Source organism: Artibeus jamaicensis, unplaced genomic scaffold, assembly GCF_021234435.1.
Source record: "Artibeus jamaicensis isolate MK-2021 breed Jamaican fruit bat unplaced genomic scaffold, CSHL_Jam_final contig_3174, whole genome shotgun sequence".
NCBI lineage: Eukaryota > Metazoa > Chordata > Mammalia > Chiroptera > Phyllostomidae > Artibeus > Artibeus jamaicensis.
The window spans coordinates 2,182,465-2,210,030 of NW_026521738.1; the positions used below are offsets into that span (position 1 = coordinate 2,182,465).

Here is a 27,566-nt window from a genome sequence, read left to right on the forward strand (position 1 = left end):
TGTATGTTTTAATATGTAAGAGGGAAACCAAATGTGCCATTTAGATGTGATTTTCCACTTTCCCGGCTACAGGTTCGGCGTGAGCCCTACAGTAAAAGAGAAAGTGCAGTTTTTCAAGGAAGAAACTGTGACTCGGGCGGGACTCCCGGCTCCAGAGCAGAGCTGGGTGCGGCGCTGGTGAGGGAAGGGCCCGGGGACTCTCGGGCACCCCGCCCGGCAGGGGAGACGCGGAGGGTACGGGGGCTGCGACAGTGCCGGGCGGGAGCGGGGCTGGGCGAACTCCCGCCGGGAGGGCCGGGTCCACGCGGTCCAGTCCCGGCTCCAGGTGCCCTTCGCCCCGGACGATTTTCCGGTCAGGAGAGCGGAGGCACAACCAGGAACTCGGGCGCAGTCTCCACCCCAAAGTGGGGCGGGTCCACGCGGGATAAGACCGCGCCCAGCCCCGACGAGGGTGTCACACCTCCGTAGCCGCCGGGGACGAGGACGAGCGCTAACGAGCGCTAGCACGTCTTGGCCGGACCGGTAAGGGGACTGCGGACCGGGGGTCTTGCACTCAGGGAAGGGGGCGCAGCAGCCCGTCGCTGGCCTGTGGGCGGTGGGGCTCGGGCGGCACTGGGTGGAGCAAGAGGTTGTGGGGCCGGTATGCGCTCCGCTCGAGGTGGACTAGAGGCAAACGCGGCCTTTATTCAGAAAGACCTCCAGAGTTACAGCTCACTATTCCAATCAGAGACTGCAGCCGTTACTTATTGAGTGCCTGTGCCAAGCACTGTGCTTGGTTTGGGCATTATAAACAAAAGATTGAGTTCATATTCCCTGGAGCTGGCCCATTCCAACAAGTTTTACTTATTCTTTCCTTGCTCCTTTTAAGAAACTTACTCTTTCTTCTACTTTCTTAACCTTTCAATCCTTTTTGTATATCTAGTGTTCTCAGCACAAAGCCTGGCATGGGGAGCTCTGTGATGATTGTTATTCAATCTGTAATTATTTTGAGGTCCATGACCTGAGTCTGCCAGTGGCTCAGTCTGACTCTTTTGTCATGGCTTTGACCAGCTGGAGACTTTAGGATAAAAAAGATTATTATTGCTTTTCAGCTATCTGTCCAGCTTTTGTGGGAAGAATGGATGGGGTCCCCTCTAAATGATCCATCCCATTGTCCATCAATTCTAGAAACTTTCAGCTCCTCCTTACGTTGCAAGTGACTCTATTGATAGCCAAGCAAGGGACTTCTCAGACGACAGAGAAGTGGAAAAACAAGCAGGAGAAGAAGGGGACAGGTTTTTAATAGAAAATGGGTAACTATAGCTGTCCAAGACCTGCTGACTTCCCAGAGCCAGATCCCCTGTAGTGTATGGATCTTACGTTAGATTTCTATTGCTTTGTGTAGTACACAGATAGACACAAACATGTACAAACATACAACTACTAAGAGTGTCTATGATTTTTCCTTCCTGTATGTTCTTGCCTTTGTTAGGGATAATTTCTCTCCAAAATCAATTTCAGCAGTCAAATTGGACCACACCAGCTCTCAGCATCTGAAGACTGAGCCTCCTGGTCATCCCCACACTCGTATCTGGTGGCCCGTTTCTTTGCTTATGTCTGGTCACTTGGTTGTTTTCCCATCCTGTTCATCTGCTTGTAGATTAAGCCTGCCCCCTCTCCGAGGAGGTGGAGGCGAGTGGCAGGCACTGGGGATGGTAGTGGTATGCCAGGAAGTACCCAAAACTTCAGATTAAATATGGGGCGGAATTGTCCTTGGGTGTCAGTTTTACCCAAATATTTGAGGATAAAAGTACTTCTTATACAGTCACAGATATATTTTGGAGTAGAATTCAAAGTTTAAATGCCTTTTTAATGGAAAACAAGAAACTTCAAAAATCTCTTTGCATGGGTTTTGGACTGTGATCAGCCCAAATCTAGCCTCCATGGTTTGCTTTCAGTGCAGTTAAGGCTACTTATGGCGACAGTTTGGTAGGCGCTCCGGTGTCTTCCCTGGAGGGACTTTGAATAAAGTCATCCTATGTTTCTCATGTAATTGTTATTTCAACCTGAGGTGGGGTTATTAAACCTGGTTTTACGGATGAGGAGTATCCCATGGCTCCAAGTTGTGGTCATTGGTCATCATTGGTCAAGGTCAGACCACTTTAAACAGATTTACTCTCTCTGCCCTACTGTGGCTCCGTCCGGTGCTTGGTTTGTAGTGATTTGAGGTTTGGATTTGTGGCTTATTAACTAAATCATGACCTAATATTTTTCTCTTCCTCTTTAACTTAATTTTGTCAAGATGACATATGAGATGTGGTTAAAAGAACTGGAGCTGTTTCCACTAGAGAGGGCGGGTGGAGGTGGATGTGGGGACACCTGTTAATAGCCCTAAGTGCTTCAGGGGCTTAGCATGTGGGTGTGGGAATCATCTCACACCTTGTGGCGCTAGAGAGAGCTGGGTAGGAGTTGTTTGGATGGCAGCTTCTGGTTAAATTCAAGGAAGTGACTTGAAACCCGTAGGCTGTGTGGGCTGGGAGTTTGTAAGAGCTCTCTCACCAGAGGCATTTAGGCAGAAGTAAGTACCCACAGCCCCTTTCTGATGGAGCTGTAAAGGGCACGAGGCTAAATTAAGATGACTTCTAAAGCCATAGTTTCCAAACTTCAGGTACATCCCCCAGGAAGCTTGCACAACATGCAGGTTTTTGCCCCTCTTCTAAAAATTCATATCTAGTATGACAGGGCAGGATCCAGAAATCGGCATATTTAAGAGGCTCCCTGGAGAAGTGTAATTCAGATGTTTCTTGAACCTTGCTTTGACAAACTAAGCTTAAAAGACACTTATATGAATATACGTACACTTGATAAATAAAGCATTGACAAAAACGTAGGCCTGTCATCGTGCTATAAACTCTAGGTAGTGTGGTAAATGCTCAAATCATCCCCATTTTCAAGCTCTTTATTGTACCTTTTTACTATACCTGTCATAGGTACATTGTACTTATTGGGTGTAATATACCCATTATACCCCATAATTTTACAGTGCTTAATACCTCTAGACCAATATGGATCTCCAGCAAAGGCTTTTGTTTGTTTTTAAATGTAATTGAAACTGAGATGGATTACTATTTCAAGACAAATTTCCCAAAGATAAGTAAGTACTAGGGATGTATTGTACAGTATGACAACACTAGCTCAGGGTTTCTCAGCCTCCGGGGCACTCAGGACCAGTTAGGAACCCGGACGCACAGCTGGAGGGCATCCTCCTGCCCTGGCTCGTGGAAAAAATGTCTTTCATGAAATCAGTGCCTAGTGCCAAAAAGTTTGGGGACCGCTGCAATAGCTAACACTGTTGTATGACATATGAGAAAGATGTTAAGAGAGTAAATCCTAAGTTCTCTTCACAAAATGAAAAATGTTTTTTTCTTTTATCCTTTTTTAAACATATCTATTAGATGATGGGCATTAGCAGAACCTATTGTGGCAACCATTTCACAGTATATGTAAATCAAACAAATAAAAATAAAGTTTAATCTCCCAAGGAATTTAGGACTTCCATTTAAGGCCTGCTGTTGGTGTTATGGGAGTGACTTGGTGTCTGTGTGTTTGAAGTGGACCGAGAGCTTTTGCTATGGAAACCTGAGCCACCACTTCTCAAGAATTCTTTTTAAAGTTTCAAGATATTTGAGGTTAGGAAATTGCCATAATGCTTCTTGGTCCAGACCACTAGACATAAAAGTCATAGTGAATATTTGATCCATAATCAGCAGCAGAGATAAATTGCAGGTAAAGGCCAGACTGTCAATTACTCTGAAAAAGACCTTTCCTTTTTATTTTACCGCTTGGGTAATTTTAATACTAAACCTATAGAGCTAACACAGTTATTAAAAATTGCCATTTGTTTCTTAATAAAACATCAAGTTCTGGAAAACACCTTTAACTTTCTGCCTCAACACTATTAACTCTTTAAGGCCTAGACATAATGCATCATGAGCAGCCTGACTTGTAACAGAGAGAAGTTCCCATGAATGACCAGAGAGTCACTGTGGATTCGAAATTCTGGTTTAGGGAACTCATCTCCCTGCTTCCAACAGGTAACAGTAAGTTATTATCAGAGGCTAATGTAGAGGGGCCCCTTAGTGAGTGGGAGCAAAGTCCCCGACTTGTGTGTGATTGAGCCATCTCCCCCGGGGGAGGTCCTTTATAGGTACAATCCCAGTGGCATAATCAGCCCTAAGCATCCTCTCACCCCTCCAGAGCTCTCGGGAAGGCCTTTCTGGGTCCTGCTGAGCTTCATCTTCTGCTACTCTTGCTTTTTGATGCTGAGCAAGGCAAGGACTTGTTGACTCAGTGGTTCTTATTCTTGTTAGAGTCACAGACCCCTCTGAGAATCTGATTAAAGCCACGAATCCTGTCTCCAGAAAGACACACATTTGACATTTTTCATACAGTTTCAAGGGGGTTAAGGATACCTTTCAAAATCCAATCATGGACACCTGGCAGTTATGTAGACATTATGTTAAGAATTGCCCTAGTCCTGGCCAGGTTGCTCAGTTGGTTGGAGCATTGTCCTGTACGTCAAAAGGTTGTGGGTTTGATTTCTGATTGGAGCAGATACCTGGGTTGTGGATTCCGTCCCGGGTTGGGGCATGTATGGGACGCAACCAGTCATTGTTTCTGTCTCACATCAACGTTCCTCTTTCTCTCTCCCTCTCTTTAAAATCAATAAACATGTCCTCAAGTGAGCATAAAAAAAGAGAATTGCTCTGGAATGTTTGTCGTCTGTGGGCTGCAGTGCTGATGGCCACCGCCCTCATGACATCACAGATGATGTCAATAGTGGCGCAGTGGGATGCCCAGCTAGTTAAGAACTACAAAGGAAAATATTTCAATGAAAGATGATTTGATATCTCTTCTAAGCCTTTTGGCTAAGATCAAGTGTAAAGATCATTTGATAACCAAAAAAACATTGCTATGAAATTGGGCAATATTGTTAAAATTTGAAAAAACGCATTTACCTTTGTTCCAGCAATTTGAGTTTTAGGAATTTATTCCAAAGATATACTTGGACATGTGTACAAGGGTATATGCATTGCACTCTTGTTTGTAGCAGTGAAAGGTTATAAAGGACCTAAATATCTACCAGTAAGAGACAGATTAAATTATAGAATATCCATGCAGCTCTTAAAAAGTAATGCAGATCGACAGGAATAGATATAGGGTGATAGCAAAGATGCTTTTTTCCTTAAAAAAGGAAAATGTAGGTTTGCATGGTATGCTACCATTTCTTTAGATAAGAATGATAGAGGCTATCTATATTCTGATATGCTTGTTAATGTATTAAATATTCTGAAAGGATACAAGGAAATTATAACAGAGTTGCCACAGTGTGAGGGGTGACATTCTTACAGACATCACCATATACCTTTTTGTACTACAAACCTCATCACATGTTATCAATGTTTAATTAATTATTAATTTTAATCCTCACCCAAGGTTTTTCAAAATTGATTTTAAAGAGAAAGAAAAGAGGGGGGAGAGGGAAATATTGATGCGAGAGAGAAACATCGATTGGTTGTCTCCTACATGCCTACGTGAGGTCAAACCTGCAACCTGGGTGTGTGCCCTGACCTGGAATGGATCCCACAGCCTGTTAGTGTACAGCACAGTGCTCCAACCAACTGAGCCGCCTGGCCAGGGCATATGTTATCAATTTTTTAAAAATAGAGAGTTACCAATATCACCTGCCTATTTTAACATTGTGAAGAGGAAGAATGAGATAGAGATAAAGGATATACAATTATCAACTATTCCAACCTCAAAATTAATGTATGGTCATACACTATTATTTGAGTACGAAGAGCTAACATGCAGTTCTGCTTCAGTTTCCAATGGGGTGAAGTAGCAATCACTCATTCTTGTCATACATTTCAGGTTGATTATTTATTCATTCATTTGGCTATACTTAGCTGGTTCCAAAAAGAATGTAAGGTGCTTTGAACTTTATGGTGGGGGCAGCTCTGTATTTAAATGGTCTGATTGGTTCTACTTGTCTTTAGCTGCAGAAGCAGGGAGAGGAGGTTGATGGGATAAGTCACAGCCTGTAGACTAGATAGACCTATTAGGTCAGGGCCCTTTGTAGAGAAAATTCTAACACTGATACCAGGTCATGGGGCACTGAGGGGTTTGCCCTTGACTCAGAGCCTGGACCCCCATTTTCAGCCAGACTATACCTTAGACCAGTGATTTTTAAACTTTTTAATCTCATGGCACACATAAATCAATTACTGAAACTCTGCAGCACACCAGAAAATATATCTTTTGCCAATATTACAGAAAATAGGTATAATTTTGATTCATTCACACAGGATGTCTGCTGTTGCATTGGCTGTTATCACTGTTTTATCTGACAATCTCAGGGGAAAGAAGTCAGTGTCCCGACTAAATAGTCGGATATTGCAGGTTTTAAAAATTCTTATGGTACACTGGTTGAAAAATGCAGTTTTAGTTTATAGGGGTTTTTGCCTTTCTGCACGCTTTAACCCCTGTGCTATGGGTATTAATAACTAATATTCACCAAATGTTTCTGTGAGTTTGACTCTGTGCAAAATACCTGGGGTGTTATTTTATTAAATTTTCATCCATTTTAAGTGGTCACTACTTATATCTTCCATATTGTACAGATGAGGAAACTGAGGCACAAAGGGTTCGGTAATTTGCTGGTGACATACCAGCAAGTGAGAGAGCTAGGATTTGTTTTTCTTTTGTAATTTATTTTTTATTATTATTTATTAATTTTAGAGAGAGAGACAGGAAGGGGGAAAGAGAAAGAGAGAGAGAATAAACAATTCGTTGTTCCCCTTATTTATGCATGCATTGGTTGCTTCTTATATGTGCCCTGAACAGGGATCAAACCTGCAACCTTGCTGTATGGGGACAACATTCTAACCAACTGAACTACCCAGCCAGGGCCCTCTCTTTTTAAAGATGAAAGTTGGAATGCAGTGCTGAGAAGGCCCACAGCTTACTGTGGGTTTTAGGGTATTTGTCCGGATTGGGCTTATCATATCTTGATTACTATACCAGGGGTATCCAACCTGTGGCCCCGCAGGCCACATGCAGTCCAGGGTGGCTGTGAATGCAGCCAAACACAAAATCATAAATTTACTTAAAACATTATGAGATTTTTGTTTTGTTTTGTTTTCATTAGTGTTTGTGTATTTAATGTGTAGCCCAAGAGAACTCTTCTTCTAGTGTGGCCCAGAGACGCCAAAAAGTTGGACACCCCTGCAACCAAACGCTGGAAAGCCAATACTCAAGAGGCAGGTACGATGTAAAGGAAAGTGGTTTATTTTGGGGTGCCAGTCACCTGGAAGATGGGGAGCTCATGTCACAAAGCCTATCTCCAGGGAAGATGGGGGACTCAGGTCTCAAAGCTCATCTCCACCAATCAGTGGAGGCAAAGGTTTTTTATAAGGAGGGAAAGGGGAACAGAACAAAGAGATCAAATGGGGGGGTTGCAAAGTTGTCTACGTGCAGATGAGCACAGTCCATTCTGGTAGGACAAGTGATGGTCCGGTGTGCGTCACCTGGTTTAGTCATCTTGATTCATATCATCTCGGCTTCACATCATCCTGGTTCCATGGCTGAAGGTCAGCAAACTTCCTGGAGCTGGGATTCCTAGAAATTGAGGTAATGAGGCCTCTGAAACAGTCAATTGCATAGCATTGAAGAGCGGACTGGTGGTTGCCAGGGGCTACTCAGAACCACTCCCTCTGGGCTCCAGCGACAGGATGGTGGCTTGAGAGGCACCAGTGGCGTGAAGGGTGTAACTGAGGAGTCTGGCATTGGGGCGAGCAGAGGCCATTTTTCCTTTTCTAAACCCTTCCCCTCGAGAACTAGGATTTGAACTTGGCAGTCTGATTCTGTATCCTGTGCCACTGTGTTAAAATGTATAATGGGTTAAAAGTGGGGAATTAGCCAGAAAAGGCAGGTCTGGGAGATTAAACTGACTGTGGGACTGGAATCTTGGAAAGGGTGAGAGTAGTCTATGTCTACACTACTTGTCCAAAATGAACTTAATGTTGACCTAAGTCATTCTAAGTACCTAGGAGGTCCCAGCTGATAGTTGAGAAGTGGAGAGCAGACTCTGAACCAGGACGATATGCTCGTGATTGCAGTGGCCTGTCCCTGTTGAGCAAGACTTGGGGAAGCATCTAAAGGCAGGAGATGTGGGTCAGCCCCTTGGGGACAGGTCCTTAGGGTGGTAGGACTGAATGATAAATGATTTGATGCATTATGCACACGCTGCCCTAGAGGTGTGCCTGACTTCATCACAGGAGGGCTGAGAAGGCTTGCTGGAAGGGAAGCCTTTTCACTGAGGATGGGATGAGGGGAGAAAGGCTTATGCACAGGCATGGGGATGAGAAAGCAAGTCCTGCCAATCAGAGCAGGGCTAGTCCCTGGGGGCAGAGCAGGAGAGCCCTTGGAAATGAAGATCATTCTGTAGGCCTATGGAAGACAGGACCAATCAGTGTAGGGGACAAGTCCTAGAAGGTCCAAGGACCCCATATTAAGAACTGCAGGCCTGGATTATAAATTCTATTTTATTTTGCATCTGCTCCAGTGCTTAGCAAAGTTATGTACTAAATGTTTTTTGAATGAAATGAAAGCACCACTGGGTACCTGGGAGGAATCAAGGCACAAATGGAGAGACACGACTCCTTGCTTCCCTTTCACCTGGCCAACTCTTGAAGGTTCAGCTTGGACAGTTTCCTTCCCTGATTGACTTTATCTGGCCTGTCTTGTGTGCTCCTCTCTCTCTGCAGTTCCTCCGTCCCAGTCATGTTCACACCCTACTGTGTCTTAATACAGCCCTGAGTCCTCCACTCCGCTTTGAGCTCCTCTGAGGGCAGGGACCACAATGAGCCCATCCTCTGGCCTAGCCCATAGTGGGTGCTCACCAGTAGGGTGCTCAACAAATGTACAATTTCCCATGGATGGAAAATGTGGTCCAACCTTCAACCTCAGCCTGCTCCAACATGACCCATTTTTGAAAATCACTTTTCCAGCCTTTGTCTCCTACGGCTCTCTCAATGTCCTCCATCTGCAGCCCAACTCCAGAGTGAGAATTCTTTTCCAAGTAAGTCTCACCATTCATGATCTTAGCTGATGTTTCATTTTGACTGTTCTCTCTGCTTCCAAAACTCTCCCTCTTGAATTCTTAATGGTCCTTCTCAGCCTGAGTCAGCTGGGAGCTCTTTGGATCTCTGGAGGGTGGAGGACATGACTTGTTTCCCCCATACCCCACAACTCTGATCATAGTTACCACCTGCTGCTTTTGCCATTGGATTAGTTTACACCTGTTTTGTTTCTTTTACTAGTTTACAGGCTCCTTGAGAGCAAGATCGTGTCTCCTCCTCCTTTGTTTTTCTCACAGTGTCTAGTATCTAATAAGAACAAAATAAATATTCAAGTAAGGAATCTGAGTGCCTGTACACAAAGTGACTGCAGTTTTGGAATTGGGGTCTCATGCAGGGACCACCTATGTAAGAATCAGGTTTGAACATGGTGTGAGGAGAATAACTGGGGGTTCTTAGTGAAACCTGATTAAATAAGGCCTCTGGAATCAACCCAAGATTTACTCAAGCTCTAGAGTGTAATATCCCCAAAATCTGTAGTATTTCTAAACTCTCCCCAAGTGGTTGTTGTCCACAGTGAAGTTTGAGAACTTTTCCCAGATATCACGGGAGGCGTGTGTAGTCTATATTAATCAGGATCTTTTTGAGGTCGTAGCTTCAGACAAAGTGTCCTGACAATACCCAAGGCCAGTGGAAAGGGGGGAATTGACAGGCCAACCCTGTCTTTTGAGGGAAATTCTTTCTCGAAGCCTTTTGGTAGGGTCGTCTGTATTTCACATTGACCAGCAGTGGTTTGCATGGCCACTCATAAACCACAGGTGGTAGTTGTGTTACCAAACAAGAGGTCCAAGGGGGGGGGGCAATACTTGGCCCACCTAGGGATGCCAAAAACTGCTAAAGAACAGGGGCCCCTCCCAAAGACGGAATACTAATATTTACTGGGCTCTTCTGTCCACCGCCAATTGGAAAGACATCTCTCAATGCCAGAGATTTGTGAAAAGGAAACAAAATGTTTATTTAATGCTATTCAGACCTAATGCCTCCACTAAAATATCAAAGTCCTTTAGGGTATACACCTACACCCACACAGTGCTCCCTTCTCCCACTGTCCCAACTCCGGGTACCGTAAACCAGGAAGAGAGCACACGTCCCTTTTCCAGGCGCTGGCGCCATCAGCTGTGTCACTGTGCAGGCAGGATCTCTAGTTAATCCAAAGTACTGTGGTACCTTCTCATGGTCCACTGGCAAGAGTCCTTTGTACCCAGTTCCAGTCAAGTCTCTCCTGCTTTCTAGGCCACGTGGCCAAAGGGGGCATCCCAAAGCCGCGTGGGCCTCTTCTACCAAAGCCGCAGGGGTTCTCACTCCACCAAAAGCATGTGGCTTTCTTCTTCACCTGGCTGCAGGGGTCTACATTCTTCCAAAAACCACGTGGCTCTTCCTTCAATCTGGCTGCAGGGGTCCCCATTCTGGCAAAGCCCAGTGGTACTCTTTTCACTCTCCTGAAAACTGCATGGCCCTCTCCTCACCTGGGCAGTTATCCTCTCATGTCCCGGAGCCAATCTTTTCCAAGCTCCCATGCAGGCACCTGTAACTCAGGGGAGCAGCCCCTAGTTACATCTTGGGTAGAAGCCACTCCCTTCTCCCTGGCTCAAAACTTGGCCACAGCTATTAACATATCTGTGAAACCAGTTAAGGGTTATAGATATGTTGTTAAATGACCATTCCAGAGGTTAGCTGCAAAACTGTTGCTATGCAAAAACAGCTCTCAATGGCCCTGCTCCATTCATCCCTTCCCCCTGGGGGAGGGGTGGTGAGGACATCTTATATGTCTCTCCAATATTCCTATACACTTTGAATTCTGGACACCATTCCACATCTTTTTTTGGTGCCCCTCCCCACCCCCGCCTTCACTGCACCCTGTATCGGTTGGAAGGGGTTTGCCTTGGAACAATCATTTTTCTCCTGGGGTGAGTCCCTGCTTCCTAGTTTTCCAAGCCCAGTCGCTAAAGTTGTAACAGGGTGCAGCCAGGAGGGCCCCCTCCTCCAAAAAAGATTCGAGCCAGGGCCATTGAGAGCTGTTTTGCATAGCAACAGTTTTGCAACTAACCTCTAGAATGATTATTTAACATATCTATAACCTTTAACTGGTTTCATAGATATATTAAATAGCTGTGGCCATGCTTTGAGCCAGGAAGAAGGGAGTGGCTTCTACCCAGGAAGTAACTAGGGGCTGCTCCCCTGAGTCACAGAGCCTGCGTGAGAGCTTGGAATTGATTGGCTCCACACCATGGGGCATATCTGCCCAGACTAATGATGGCAGCCCAGTAAAACTGAGAGGGTGTGAGAGTCCTGGAAGGTGTAACTGATTGTAGGAAGAGTCGGAAATGGGGCTACAAAAGAACATGGGTGCAGAGATTTAAACCCAGACGTGACAGCCATGAAGAGGTAGAACCATGTAGTTTTGGCCAGAGTGTAAACCCCTGCAGCCAGGTGAAAGGGAAGGCCCCGCGGTTTCAACAGAATAAGAGTACCACTTGGCTTTGCCAGAATGAAGACCCCTGCAGCCAGGTGAAGAAGAAAGCCACACGCTTTTAGTCAGAGTGCTGACCCCTTCAGCTTTGGTAAAAGAGGCCCATGTGGCTTTGGGATGCTTCCTTTGGCCACATGGCCTAGGAAACAAGAGAGACTTTGACTAAAAAAATGGGCACAAAGAACTCTTGCCAGTGGACCATGAAAAGGTGCCACATGACTTTAGACCAGCGGCCTGGAAAAAACGGGTATGTGCTCTTTTCCTGATTTACAGTACCCGGAGTCAGGACAGTGGGAGAAGGGAGAGCTATGTGTGTGTATAGGTATATACCCTAAAGGACTTTAATATTTTAGTAGAGACATCAGGCCTAAATAGCATTAAATAAACATTTTGTTTCCTTTTCACAAATCTCTGGCATTGAGAGATGTCTTTCCAATTGGCGGTGGACAGAAGAGCCCAATAGATATTAGTATTGTGTCCTTGGGAGGGGCCCCTGTTCTGTAGCAGTTTTTGGCATCCCTTGGTGGGCCAAATATTGCCCCCCCCCTCAGACCTCTTGTTCTATAACAAAGTCATGAAGGTTCTCTCAATAAGGGAAGGAGGCTGTAATGTGGTTGACGTTATTGTTAATGCCTGCAGAAACCTGGCTCTATAGTGAATACTGTGTCAACTTTATGCCAGAATAAACTAGCCCTCACAGGTGGGGTTACACCTGGAGGCAGGGCAGGGATTGGAATTCTGCCCTTTGTCTAGGATTCTCAGCCTGCTTCCTCCATTGCTGAATAACTTCCTTTATGGTCTGCCAGCACCAACATGTGGGAAGAGAATCGACTTTGGAGTTTCACACACCTTGTGAAATAACAGATCAGGCCTACCAAGAATGATGTATGTTTGCAGTGGTTGGTTTTGAGAATTCTGTACTGTTTAAGTGATCTCTGGTGAACACATTTCCCAAGTCATATTTATGCAGATATTTTTAACATTAATGATATGACTCCCCTCCTCCCATTAATATAATTCTTCTTTGGGTTTTATGTTTGTGTTTTTTTCCCCTCATTCCCTTATAGTTTAGGTAAGATCGTGAATGGGAATCTGTTATAGGAAAACGAAGCAACCAGACACCGAGGGATTCTGGAGTACGAGGTTTATTATTTAACGTGCAGGGGCCCATAGGAGTCAGTCTCCAGATTCTGAGCCCCGAACAAAGGATTCTTGGGGAATATATAGATTAGGGGTCTTCCTGTGTACGTGACAAACGTGGGGTACAGAAGCAGAATGTGATAATCGTTCTATCAGTGGGGGGTGCTAGTTCCAGTCCTACTGGCTATCTGCTTTCCGGACAGCCCCATCGCTCTCCTATTGCGCCTGGGGCCTGGGCAAATAAAGGTTAAACAGAGGTTTTTCAAAGTTTCCCATATCAATCTACACTTACGAAATGCCCATGGGGTGGTTTGGGAACTTTTTTAGGCATCAGTAGTTGGAATCTAGAAACTTGACAACAGAACAGCAGTTCTCAAATTTGAGACTTTGTAAGAATCACCTGGAGATTCTTCTTAAAAACCAGATTGCTGGGCCACCACCCCCAGAGTTTTGGAGTCTGTAGGTCTGGGCTTGGGGTGGAGAATCTGCACTTTGACCAAGTTCCCAGCTGATGCTGTCGGTCAGGGAACCACTTTCACAGAGGCTGAGTTGTGTGAACTTTGGAGGTTGAAATGCTGGCCTGGATTTATTGAAAAGTTAAACATGATGATATTTTAATCTGTATATGGTATATTCTGCCCTTTCCAGGTTTATTATTAAAGGTACCCCAGGGCCTCCCCACCAGGGCTGTGCTTTGAGCAGATGGGACTCCCATCTGTTGCACTTCGGAATCTGGGCTAGGCTAATTGGAAGTGAGTAGGTGGCGTGACATCCACATACTGTCCCCCCAGGCCAAGCACGGTTTTCAAGGCACCAAAAGTGGCCCCAAATGTTGGTTTTTAAACCTGGCTTCCACCTAGAAAAGAAATGAAATTCACATACATACTCAAATATGGACGAACCTTGAAAACATTATACTAAGTGAAATAATCTAGACACAAAAGGACAAATACATGATTCCATGTATATGAAGTGCCTAAAATAGTCAAATTCATAGAGACAGAAAGTAGAATTGAGGCCCTGGCTGGTGTAGTTCAGTGGATTGAGTGTGGGCTGTGAACCAAAGGGTCACCAGTTCAATTCCCAGTCAGGACACATGCTTGGGTTGTGGGCCAGGTCCCCAGTGAGGGCCATGTGAGAGGCAACCACACATTGATGTTTCTCTCTCTTTCTTTCTCTCTTCCTTCCTCTCTCTCTAAAAATAAATAAATTTTTTTTAAAAGAAAAGAAAGTAGAATGATGGTTATTAGGAAGGGGTCAGGTGAGAGGGAGAGGGGGAGTCGGTGTTTAACGGGTACAGAGTCTCCACTGGGGATCCTGGAAAAGTTCTGGGATTGGGTAGTGGTGATGGTCACACAACATTGTGACTGCAATGAATGTTACTGGACTGTACACTTAAAAATGATTAAAATGGTAAATTTTGCTATATGTATTTTACTACAGTTAAAAACAAATTATCCTTTTGTTAGGATGGTTGGTGATGTGGGCTGTGAAAGAATTCACAAAGAGAAGAAAGAGAGTGAAGTTTTTATTCACTCTCCAAGAAAGGAGAGAGGCATGGTGTGGAGAGATACACCAGCGTTGAGTTTTTACTGGATTATAATTGGATTAAAAATGGGTGTGGGGTTGCTGTTGTGTGGCCCCTGGGCTGTAATGGGGGCTGCAGTTGGTTCCAATGTTATCTTCTGCCTGCGGCTGTAGGAAGCGGTTAGTCTTGTTTTGTTCTTGCTTCCAGTAATTTCCAGTCCTGGGGACATACGATCAGAAGGGTAAAATGCAGTCATGTTTAACAAGGTCACAAGCCTGCTCCACAAATGGCACCACTATAGCAAATGGCGCTGACTTTGTCCTTCAGCTTTTTCATTGCTATCCTGTCTCCTCGTGGTGAGCTGGGGCATCTTTTGCAATTCTTGTATCAACCCATCAGAGCTGATTATTACATTTTCAGGGGCTTGCAAGTTGATTGTTAAATATAGTCACTATTTGAAATTAAATCATCTGTATTTAGGAGTAAATAAACTGTATTAAAATATAAGTATTTATAAATTATATATTTAAAAGAATTCATTACTTAATCATTTTACTACCTTTTTCTATTGTATATGTTCTCGGGGTTGTGTATGTCCATCATGTCTGTTTGGTGGAAGTACTATGTGATGGTGTACTAATGCCTGTCTATTTCCAACCCCAAGTTCAGTGACATCACATTGAAAAGGGGTTATGTTGGAAATATTTACACTGAACAAATGGCTACAAATCCGGGTTTTCTCTCCTCAGAGAGCCAGCTGTTCATGTATCAGCATAGCCCTCATCTTACCGTGTCATATTGGTGGGGCAGGGTGGGGGCAATTTTGTAGGAATAAAGCCCTAGCTACTCGGCATCTTCTACTGAAACTTTCTTCAACTGAATTCTAGCCCTTTCTAAATACCTGTGTTTTTGAGTGTTTGCGGTGCCTAAAGAATTTGTGGCCAAGTTTAGTGGGTGGGAGCAAGTGAGTCAGTAAGAGAGTTACTTTAACTTTCTGGGCAAGAGTTCCCTCAACTGGCACATGAAAGGGGTGGGAGAAAAACTGGTAGAAATAAAATTCACTATTCTAGCAATGAGAAAGAGATACTTAAAAAAAAAGGTTTTTTACAGATGTTTTTCAACATATATCCAAGTAAAGAATAATGAAAACGAACCCCCATGAACCTATTCATCACACAGCTCAAGTATTATCAACATTTTACCAAGAAAGGGATTTTTCCAACTATTAAAGTAATAAGAGTGAGTACAAAGAAGATGAATAAATATGATTTAAATTTTTTCTACTAAATTTTACTGTAGTAAAAAGAGAATATTAAATTAGAAAAATTCTTAATAATAAATTTTAGATATCAAATATTATATTATAATTTCTAGAAATGTTAACAAAGCACCAAGATCTTTAAAATGGGCAAAAATGAATACAGATAATTTGAAGACAAGTAGAAAAAAAAGAAAGATTCAGTATTACCACTACTAATTTTAAAAATCAAGTTAAACCCATAATAGGATTCAATATTACATCTAAACATTAAATTAAGAATAAATAAATAAAACAAGCAAGTTTCTGGCCGGCTGGGCTTTGGATAACCTTAGACATTTAGAGGACAACTGGAAATATTCATATTCATCATAATCACATCACAAGGAATAGGTCTAAAAAATAAAATACCTACAAAGGTATTTACTATAAAGACTATTGTCATGGTATGAAATATACCCTGAACAACCAATAGTGGGATGTTGAATAAATTAGAACATGTCAGTACAATGGGGGAGTATAAAATTAGTCAAGTGATAAATATGGTAATTGTGTGGGAAATGGAAGATTAAGAGAAGAGGGTAGAGCATAAAATCACATATATACTATGATCACAACTGTGCTATAAGATTAGAAAAGACAATGCAAGTAGACGACCTAAGTTTCCATTGTTTTCAACTGTCCTTTCCAGTGCTGAAGGTTGACTGAATCATTTGCAAAATAAAATAAAAGGAGGAAATGGATGATTACAAAAGGCCTTATAGTCTGTAAAATTCACAGAAAGTTCATCTTTTCCATTTGTAGGCAGTAGACAGATCCATGATTTTCAGCCTTGAAATGAAAAATTCTACCTCTACCCATGTTCTGCTGGGTTTGGGAAACGAGTTTGTCACACATCCAGGCAACTTGAATAATAACAGCTGAACAGAAGGAGAGGTTAATAGTTAATAAGTAAAAGTAGCACAGACTGTCCAGGGTCTGTACTTAATTGTTACCATCATAAAACCCTGAAGTCGCTAAAGCAAAAATTAAACCAGACAATAAATTTTCTGCCATGTACATTTTTTACCCTTAATATTAAAAATAAATAAAAGTTATTTTTAAAGAGATAACCAGCATTTTTCTGTTTCATCTTTTTTTGTGTGATTTCTTGAGGTGCTATATTAAATTTCCTATAATTTCTGCAGATAATCTCTCTTTCTTTTCGAAAGTTTCATGCCAGAGAATTGCATTTTTATGAAAAAAAATTTAGTTGAAACCAAAGAGTAGTGAAAAGAATGATGTTTATTTTATTTATTTTTTTTAAATAGCTCTTTTTTCTTTAAGATTTTATTTAGTTATCTTTAGAGGGGAAGGAGAGAGGGAGAGAAACATCGATGTATGGTTGCCTCTAGTGCTTCCCCTGCTGGGAAATAGCCTGCAGGGAACTGGCCTGCAACCCAGGCATGTGCCCTGACTGGGAATCGAACCGCAATCCTCTGGTTCACAGGCTTGCGCTCAATCCACTAAGCTACACCAGCCAGGGCAAGAATGATGTTTAGATATAATTTTGCAAGCTCTCTTAAATACACGTGTGTTAAAAATCTAAAGTCTCTTGCCATTTGACTAAATAAAGGGAGGAAGAGGGTGATCGTAGAAAATTAATCTGGACCTTGATGTGCTGAGTGCAGAATATGTAAGCCAAAATCTTTAGTCTCAATGGATTTATTGATATTGTTGTGGTAATTTTTCTTCTCCTATTTGGAATCTTATCTTATTCTGTAAAATAGTGAGGATGCCCAATAGTTTCCTGAATGTTTCTTCTGAATTAAGTGGATTATTTTCAGGAATAGTCTTTCCCTTTAAATATTCTAGGGCTTCATTCCTTTCCCTTATTCTCTAGCATTTTGTCAGTGTAATGACAAAAGTTTGTCAGTCAAATGGTGAAATGAAGGCACTAAAAAGATAAAGTTTTTTGTGAGACTTAAAATGATAATCTGATCATTCATGTATAGTGTTTACAACAGTATCTGACACATAATAAAATAAGTCCTTAACAATAGGTGTAATAATTATTGTTAGACAAAATGAGACGTCTAGAGTAACACTGTGCAACAGAGATATAAGGTGAGCCAGGAATGTAAGTTTGAAATACCTAGTAGTAGTAACACTTTTAAAAGTAAAAGAGATAGGTAAAATTAACTTTAATAATAGAGATTATTTTATTCAATAGATTCAAAGTATTATTTCAATATATAATCTGTAGAAAATATTATTAATGAGATATTTTATGGTCTCCTTTTTATACTAAGCCTTTACAATTTGTTGTGTATTTTACATTGATAGAACATCTGAATTCAAATGCTAAATTTTCATCAGAAATACTTGATCTGTGTTTAGGTTTCATAAAATTTAGTTTTCATGTAGATTTGCCTACCCAATTTTTTTGAACATACTTAAAAGTTTCCCAAATCTGAATTGAGTACCAAAACATAGTTTTTCTTTCATATTTGTACCCCTGTTGGAAAAACTGGTTTATCCTTTTTAGAAGAATTGATTGACTTTGAAACTAAGAGCATAACACTTTCAAAACTGCACCTGTCCAGATTAATTCACTAACTCTTATGCCAAGCCGGTCTCTCTGTTCTTTACTGAGCCAGTCATGATAACTCCTGCCTCTCCACTCAGTTTCACGGTAGAGATGTGCCTTGGTTTTAAAATTTTAAATGTGTCCATACTTATTTTTTAACTGGAAAATAATTTGTTATAATTAATATAAGTATTTAAATTTAGTTACAAATTATAATTTTTATCATTATAACTTGTGCTGTCTTTAAACCATATTCAAATAAACACATTGAAAAGTAGCATTAGTGCAAATAAAAGATATCACTGAAAGTGAATAAATCTGTGACACCAACTAGATTGGCAATGTGTTCGGGTTTAATGCCAGAATAAATGCAATGTGGCTGACCCGTGCACTATACAATGCAATCCATGGTTAAAGTGAAATGTAGCCAGACCAAAACATTAAAGTTGTGTGTTATGGAAAAATATTTTCTACTGCTTCCATTTAAAAAATTAAATTTAATGAAAATTAAACATTCAGTCTCTCAGTCACATTGGACGCATTTCAAGGGCTCAGTAAACACAGGTGGTTTGTGGCTGCAGCATTGTACAGTTCAGATGTAGAGACTGTGTCTGTGGAGAGACAGCATGAGCAGAGTAACAGTCCCGCGCTGGGCACCTTGTTGTGTTGACATCAGCTTTACGCAGGAGAGGGAGTTGTTGGTACAGTGCCTCTTCCAGTTCCCAGTCTCAAGATGGTTTTCTCTTTGTTCCTCTCGGCTTTCCCAAGGCAGCATCTTTTCCTACCCTCAATGCCTGGTTCCCTGAGCTAAAACTTAAAAATTAAAAAAATGTTAGTTTCTGGTCAAGATGGCGACATAAGCAGACATGGCTTGCCTCTTTGCACAACCACATCAAAATTACAACTAAAATATAGAACAGCCATCATTCAGAATGTCAGAAATTGAGCTGAATGGAAGTCTGAGAACTATGGAACTGGAGAAACCACATCCATTCAGACTGGTAGGAGGGGTGCAGATGAGGAGCAGGCTGGCCCCATATCTACTTGGATAAAGATTCAGGAGAGATGTATCAGGAGCAAGGAGTCCCAGGCCCGCACCAGCCCCCCCAGCCCAGGGTTCCAGTGCCAGGAAAATAAGTCCTTATAACTTCTGGCCAAGAAACCAGTGGGGATTGAGTAGGTGGAGGAGGCTGCTGCAGCCTAAGCAGTTCCTCCTGGGGAACCCAAATGGACTCACCTACTCAAGCTCACTCCCTCTGGGCTCCAGTGCTGGGGTGGCAACTTGAACGGCACCAGTGGTACATAGGGAGAGAGTGAAGTGTCTGGCATCAAGGTGAGCAAAGGCCATTGTCCTTTTGCTGAGCCCTCCCTGCCACACACAGAACCGGTAGGCTAGTGTCATCTGTGAGACTCCACCAACCTGGCTAATACTGTACGACCCACCTTAGAGATCCACAGAGGCTCTACCCCACCCAACTTACAGGCCAACCCAACCCGCTTTTCCATAAGAATGGCTCATCTTGGCTCCTAAATGCTGTTAAACAAGCAACAGCTGGCTTCAGTCAGCCCTAGCGGCTGCCAGGTTAGAGTCACAGCTTGGCTGCAGCTGGGAATCTCCAAGCCCAGCAAAAGTAGTAGCCATCTCAGATTGCTTTACAGCTCAGGCAGGGTGCCCCAGGCAACACATGGGTAAGGGCTGACCTTGGCCTGCACCACCCAGGAAACCCAGGGCCAGTGCACCCAGTAGATAGCTACAGACCAGGTCTGAACACCAAAACCCTGCCCCTGCACAGCTGATCCTCCACAGAGGGTAGAGGTTGGTGGTCAAGTGGCCACAGCCAGACCTTGCAGCTGACTGGCCTGGGCAAATTCCTCCAGTTGATCTGCCAACAGCAAGCAAAGCTCAACTACAAGAAGAGGATGTACTCACACAAAGGATGCATTTTGAGTACCTGGTTTGGGTGATGGGGAGGCTGTGCCACTGGGCCCTATAGGCCACACTACCAAGACACAGAGTCATAGCAGCCCTGCCTAATACATAGAAACAAACACAGGGAGGCTGCCAAAATGAGGAGACAAACAAACAAGGACCAAATGAAAGAACCGATTGAAACTTCAGAAAAAGGGCTAAGTGAAATTGTGAGTAGCAATCTATCAGACCCAGAGTTCAAAACACTCTTTATAAGGATACTCAAGGAACTTAGTGAGGACTTCAGCAACATAAAAAGACCTACTCAGAAACAAAGCATACACTAATTGAAATAAAGAACAATTTACAGGGAAACAGCAGTATAGTGGATGAGGCCAAGAATCAAATCAATGATTTGGAACATAAGGAAGCAAAAAACAACCAATCAGAACAAGAAGAAGAAAAAAGAATTTTAAAAAATGAGGATAGTATAAACAGCTTTTGGGACAACTCTAAGAAGTCCAACATTAGCCTCATAGAGGTACCAGAGGAGAAGAGAAATAGCAAGAAATTGGAAATCTATCTGAAAAAATAGTGAAGGAAAACTTCCCTAATTTGGTGAAGGAAACAGATGTGCAAGTTCAGGAAGCACAAAGAGTCCCAATTATGGATGCAAAGAGGCCCACTCCAACACAAGAGAAATGTGTTGCAAGAGAAATGCAAGAGAAATGCAAGAGAAAAGAAGTTAGTTACTAGAAGGTTGCCAGATGGGAAAGGGGTGTGAGAGAATGGGTTAAGAGGTGAAGGGATTAAGAAGTACAAACATGTAGTTACAGAATAGCCATGAGGATGTAAAGTACGGTATAGGAGATGGAGATACCAAAGGACTTATACACTTGACCCATGGACATGAACAACAGTGGAGGGATTGTCTGAAGGAGGAGGGGTACTGGGTGAAGGGGGTCAAAGGAGGAAAACTCAGGACAACTGATTTTTAGCATAATTAATAAAATACGATAAAAAATCATCTGTGTGTGTGTGTGTGTGTGTGTGTGTGTGTGTGTGTGTGTGTGTAGTACTTACCAGCATGCATTTCTGCTAGGGTTCTTCAGATTGGTCACCTCTCCCTGCATCTGCTCTACCACCACAGTGTCCACCCCAGCACTTCTCGGTTGGTTTGGGAGTAAGGAAGGTCAGTAATAAGTTTACCTCACAGCTCCTCAACTCAGGTGGTATGCAGGGCTGTGGTTTTCTTTAGGGACCCCCCACAGCTCATCATACAGAGCTGATGGAGAGATATAGCCCATCTCCTTTTGCTCTATCTGCCTTAACTTAGTTTCAGTTCCTCTCAGTTTCTGACAGTATCTCATTTCAGTCCTAGTCTTTTTGGTTTTGTCATGACTTTCTTCCTTTCCCTTCCCATGCCTTCATGAGGTTTTTAATGAAAAATTGGGAGAGGCTGCATCAGAAATAGCAAGTTCCTTATATGAAGCAGAAATCCCCTGTGGAAGATTTTAAACAGTTGTTTTTGTATCCTTCTGCCAGAGCCAACTTGGATTCTGGAAAGATTTGGAAATAGAGCCCAGCCCTGTCCCACTGAAAGAGTGGCTGAATCAGGGGGAGGGACAGCTGCCCACAAAGCTAGAATATTTGCAGGGCATAGAAGGCATCAGAATAAAATGGAACATTTGAGAGCATTGTTTATTCTCAGGTCACTTCCAGATCTCCAAGGCTGAGCCAGTGTAAATCAATGAAGAAAAACTCAGCTGCTTTTCCCGTTCATCTGGGAAGTGTTTTCTTCCCTCATGGGCAAACTGAACTGGTTGTTTTGGTAGGGAAATGACAGGGCTGCATCATACCTGTTTTCCTACCTATAGGCAAATAAGACCTAGCAGTACAACAGGAAGCCTAGCTGTGTGTCTGGCTTTCTCACTGGCCCACTGCAAATCCCTTTCCTACTATAGTAGCCCCCTCCAGTCCACGAGGGATATGGTCCAAGACCCCAGTGGATGCTTGAACCTGTGGATAGTACTGAACCTGATATACATACATACATGCACACCTATGATAAAGTTCGCTTTGTAAATTAGGCACATTCAGAGATTAACAATGACTAACAATAAAATAGAATAATTATAACATACTGTAATAAAAATTAACGTGAATGTGCCACCTCTCTGTCTCTCTCTCATAACAGGGAAACAACTGAGTGACTAACGCTCGTAGCACATACAGCATGGATACACTGGACATAGGGATGATTCTCGTCCTGGGTGGGACAGGATGAGATGGTGCGAGATTGTATCATGCTGCTGAGAACTGCATGAAATGTAAAACTTAGGAATCATTTATTTCTGGAATTTTCCATCCAATATTTTTGGACTGTGGTGGACAGTGGGTGATCGAAACCATAGCAAGTGAAACTGCGGACCAGGGAAGACGAATGTCCTTTAGGTTTTTCAGTCAGGTGCAGTCTGCCTGTCCCCTTCCTGCACCATCAGGTTTCTCAGTGTGCTTTTATCTCAGCTTTGGAATTGCTCTCTTACCTGTGGTTAGCTTAACATATTGATCTCAACTCTGAGATCAAGAGAATAGTTGTGTTTGAAGTCTACAGGGGCATCGCCTCTAACAGCATAAGCAACTTCCATCCAGGGCTTGAGAAAACTTGTCGTAGCTGTGCCAAATCCATAGCTTTGATTGAAAGCCCATAATGTTTTTGGTTCCAAGTAAAAGCTAGAAGAGCTATATATGGCATTTCTTCTTTCACATGCTACTGGTGCATACTGGATAATGTTGTTATTATATTGACGTGGCTAGAGCTAGTATAAACATAATCAAAAGAGTTATTGCCCTGGCTGAGTGACTTAGTTGGTTGGAGCATTGTCCTCCACACTAAAAAGATTGCAGGTTTGATTCCGAGTCAGGGCACATACCTAGGCTGTGGGTTTGGTCCCCAGTCCGGGCATGTATAGGAGGCAACCTGTCGATGTTTCCCTCCCTCCCTCCCTCCCTCCCTCCCTCCCTCCCTCCCTCCCTCCCTCCCTCCCTCCCTCCCCTCTCTCTAAAATCAATAAACAACCCTCAGGTGAGGATTAAAATTTTTTTTATTGTTGTTCAAATACAGTTGTCTCTGTTTTAGGATTAAAAAACATTTTAAAGGGTTATTCTTTCTAACCTCCTTAGACACTAGTTTGAGAGCACAGAACAAAGAATACAAGGCCAGCTTTCCTGATGTGGGGCTACTTAGCAGTGGCCAGGCCTGCCCCATGGAGGAGTGAGCCCCATGACCAGAGGGAGAATGAATGACTAAAGGCTGGGAGAGGACATTCAGAAGTATTGTAGAAAGCCTTGCAGCAGAAGACAGTTCAGCCAAGTCACCGCCAACAGCCTCCAGGATATTTTTTTTCTAATGATAGAGAAAAGGCATATGGGATAATTTCTTGTATGAAGGGTGTATAAGTGGAAAATTGAAGTGTGCTTTTTAGTGCCTATGTTACAGAACAAGAGGTCTGGCGGGGGGCATATTTGGCCTACCTAGAGATGCCAAAAACTGCTACAGGACAGGGGCCCTTCCCAAGGACAGAATACTAATATCTACTGGGCTCTTCTGTCCACCGCCAAGTGGAAAGACATCTCTCAATGTCAGAGATTTGTGAAAAGGAAACAAAATGTTTATTTAATGCTATTCAGGCCTAATGCCTCCACTAAAATATCAAAGTCCTTTAGGGTATACATCTACACCCACACAGCTCCCGCTTCTCCCACTGTCCCACACGCCCCAAAGCCGCGTGGGCCTCTTCTACCAAAGCTGCAGGGGTCAGCACTCTAACCAAAAGTGCACGTGTCTTTCTTCTTCACCTGGCCGCAGCTGAGTGGTTCTCTTTCACTCTGCTGAGACTGCATGACTCTCTCCTTCTTCACCTCCGCAAGAGGAGGTCTTAACTCTGTTGAAACTGCATGGCTCTCTCTACAATGGCCGCCGCATCTCTATTTAAACCTCCACACCCATCCTCCTTTGCACCCCTAGTTACATCTTGGGTAGAAGCCACTCCCTTCTCCCTGGCTCAAAACTTGGCCACAGCTATTTAACATATCTATGAAACCAGTTAAAGGTTATAGATATGTTAAATAATCATTCCAGAGGTTAGCTGCAAAACTGTCGCTATGCAAAACAGCTCTCAATGGCCCCAGCTCCATTTGTTCCTTGGGGGGGGGGGCGGGGTTCAGGACATCTTAATATTTCCTGGGCCCCCTGAGCTCTGGACCCCATCCCAAATCCTTTTCTGGGGCCCACCTCTTGTCTGCGCCCTGTTACACCTAGACCAGTATCAGGCATGGACAAACATTCAGATAATGTTTGTTGAATGAATGAACATGAAACATCAGTGAAACTGTCATATGGGTCTCATGACAATGAGCAATCATCAGCATTATCAGCACATCAGCTTCTTGTTTCTATGGTCACTGGTCTGAGTGGAAGGGAATCCAGTTTGCCTTCACTTAAAGGGCAGAATACTTCAAAAACACAGACACAGACAAAAACCCAGCTCACTAGAATTCCCAAGTTCACAGGCAGTACCAGGAGTCACTCAGATAACAAAAGAAATCCACTTCAGGAAATTTCAATACTAAACTCTGTAAGTTGAATACAATACTCAGAGAAATGAGGTAGGTTAGCCATATATTTATAAAGTTTATTAGAATATACTTTGATTTGTGCAAACTGAGGTATTAGGTTAAACTTCCTACTGGAAGCTTCTGTCCGTGCAAACTGAGCTATTAGGTGATGTAGAAAGACCTTTAGCAAGGCAGGCACTGAGCAGAGGGTGCAGGACCCAACCAGCTTTCTCAACAACCATTTGGGCCACCTCAGCACTTTTTATTTTTCTAATCTTAATGACTCCCGAAGTTATTGAGTAGATTAATTAAATAATGCAGAGGACTATTTAATAGATGTTTCTTCCCTCCTTCCTTCTGCCTTTTAGACAAAGGAATCTTGGGAGCAGAGTAAAAACTTTAATGGACTGGTAGACATGGAAATGCTGGAGAAGGAGTGAGGCTGTTTTTAGTTGTATGTAAAATATACGTTAAGTACTATTCGTGGATCAAAATTATTATTAATATTGTCTCCCACAATGCTGTGAATAAGTGGCTAAAATTTGGACGAAAGTTTGTCAGTAGTTTTCTTGCTAGGTGCTGAGCTGGAATAGATTCTCTCCTAAGATTACTTAGGCAGGTTTCCAAATTTGTCTGCATTGATTTAGCTTACACACTTAGCCTTGGATTAAATGTTTGCAATTTCTTATTTCTCTAAATTCAAACCCCGTCTCTGCTACTCCCTTTACTTTCAGAAGGATCTTAAGTTCCAAGGAAAAAGAGTTGCTTTCATTTGTTTTGAACGCCGTAGTGCTTGGGTGGGGCCCAGTCACACCCTCCACAAATCTGTGGTCTAGAAGTTTAAATTTATCGTGCTGTGAGATGCAAAATGAAACCATGTACCAAAGAAAAATGATGAATGACTCACTCGCATGTGATCTTCTGAGAGAGGGAGGATTCAGGAAGAGTGTGCCACAAGGACAGCAAATCTCTTTGTAATGAATGTTTTGATTGCCTGTCCTGGGATGTGGGTCAATGTTATGAATGTTAATGGAGGTCACCAAGTGAAGTTGGGGTGTTAAGAGCCATATCTGGCACCAGGATACTGGCATAGTGCCACATCCAGCAGGACCAGGGAAACTGGAGTCATCAGCATATCGAGAAGAGATTCAACTGTGAGGGACAGGTTTCTATTTACAGGCTCACTACACATACACACATGCACACACACTCACACAAACATACACACCGCTAATTTATTTACCTTAAGAAATATGATTGTTACTTAGACAAAAATCCTTAGGCTCCAGTACTTTGCAGACAGGTACACATGAAACCCTAGTCCAGAGGTTGTTTGGCATCCCTGCAAGTAGAGCAAACGGTTTTAGATGGGTAAAATTCATCTTCACAGTGGGGAAATATCTGACCCTGGACCAGTGGACCCTGGACCACCATTTCCTAAGGACAGGGCTTTGAATAATATTTCTGAATAAGTCTCTTTGAAGATTTTGTGCGGAGCTTGCATTGCCCATGGACACAATTTTTAAAAATATGCTAACACCTTTCAGTTAGCTGGCTTCAGCTCAGGACCCAGTCTTTCCCATTGAAATGAGTTTGTATATCTTTGTTTGTTGGTTATTTGCTGCTTTTACTAGTCTAATGCTTGGGGAATAATCTAATTTGCCTGCTTTCCAAATTCTGGGCATGTGGGGAGGGGAGGAATGCACCATGTGGCCATCTCCATGTTTCTGGAATATTAGTTGAAACCAGAGGTTCTTGTTCCACGTAACTGCAGTCTGCCATAAGGGCATAAGAAACTTTATACCAGAGAGTCAGCACCTGGCTTTCAATTTCTGGAAGTGATACAACAGGACAGTTTCTGGGATGGTGAAATAATTATCCTTCTACACATTCAGCCTGAGAACAATATGGATGTGCCCTCAATATACCTAATTTTTAAATTAATCCTTCATAAAATGTTTCTGCAAATTTCTATAATCTTACCTGAAGTAGGTTGAACTTATATGCAACTTATTATTCCATGATGTAAGTGCTATTGGAATAGGTCTCTTATGTTTAGTTCCTAGCTTTCTTTCAGTTGCTCCAAAACTATGTCTTAAGCCCTGGCCAGGTGGCTCAGATGGTTTGAGCGTTGTCCCCATATGCCAAGGTTGAGGGTTTGATCCCCGGTCAGGACACAGAAGATTCAACCAATGAATGTATCAATAAGTGGAACAACAAATTCATGTTCTCTCTCTCCCTCTCTCTCCAAAATCATCAAATAGAAAAACAAATACAACTTTGTCTTAAGATCTTCAGGAACCCTACAATGACTCCTCATTGCAGAATTCCACATTGTAAACAAGTGACAGCTTTCCACCCACATACTGCCTAACACTTGGGGATTTTCAGACGTCACAACTCTGTGGTCCCTTCAAGTCTTTGTCTGTGTACCTTGAAGAGTCCTGATGCTTTTAGGGTCCCTTGAACCATACCCGGTCCTGAGTGTGTTTGTGTTTTGTGGGTGTCAAAGCTGAGCCACAGTTGTTGAATATTTTGCTCCACCTGTGAGCAACAAAGGAGTTTTTCAACCCTGATAAGCAGCCTGAGTCATTGTGAACTTGGTCAGTTGTTCGGGTCATGGAACTGTGGGATGCCCCTCGGAGAGGGAAAGAGTGAATCAAGGAGGCTGAGGGGGAAAGGAACCCTATAAAGAATGCCCGGCACTGCAGGGCGTGGGGCACGTGGGAGGACTTACGAGTGGAGCTTCTCAAGAGAGGGGCCTTTTGTCCTTTGGGGGCTGATCATCTTGTGCAGTTAAGAAGAGGTCTGCTGAAATTGTGTATTAGCGGTGGGGTGTATGGGGTTCCTTCCCCTCTCCTGACTCCTCCCCACCCTTGCCAAGAGTTACTGAGAC

At 42.9% G+C, this 27,566-nt stretch overlaps 1 protein-coding gene across 2 annotated transcripts in view; it reads left to right on the forward strand.

The window, feature by feature from the left end:
- Positions 1–442: 442 nt before the first annotated feature.
- ANXA4 (annexin A4) overlaps positions 443–27,566 on the forward strand; it is a 64,212-nt gene continuing 37,088 nt past the window's right edge. The window contains exon 1 of one of the 2 annotated variants that reach the window (XM_053663320.1): positions 443–522. The gene's annotated coding sequence lies outside the window, so the exon portion shown is untranslated. The remainder of the gene's footprint in view (positions 523–27,566) is intronic. The other variant, XM_037127293.2, reaches the window with a different exon arrangement.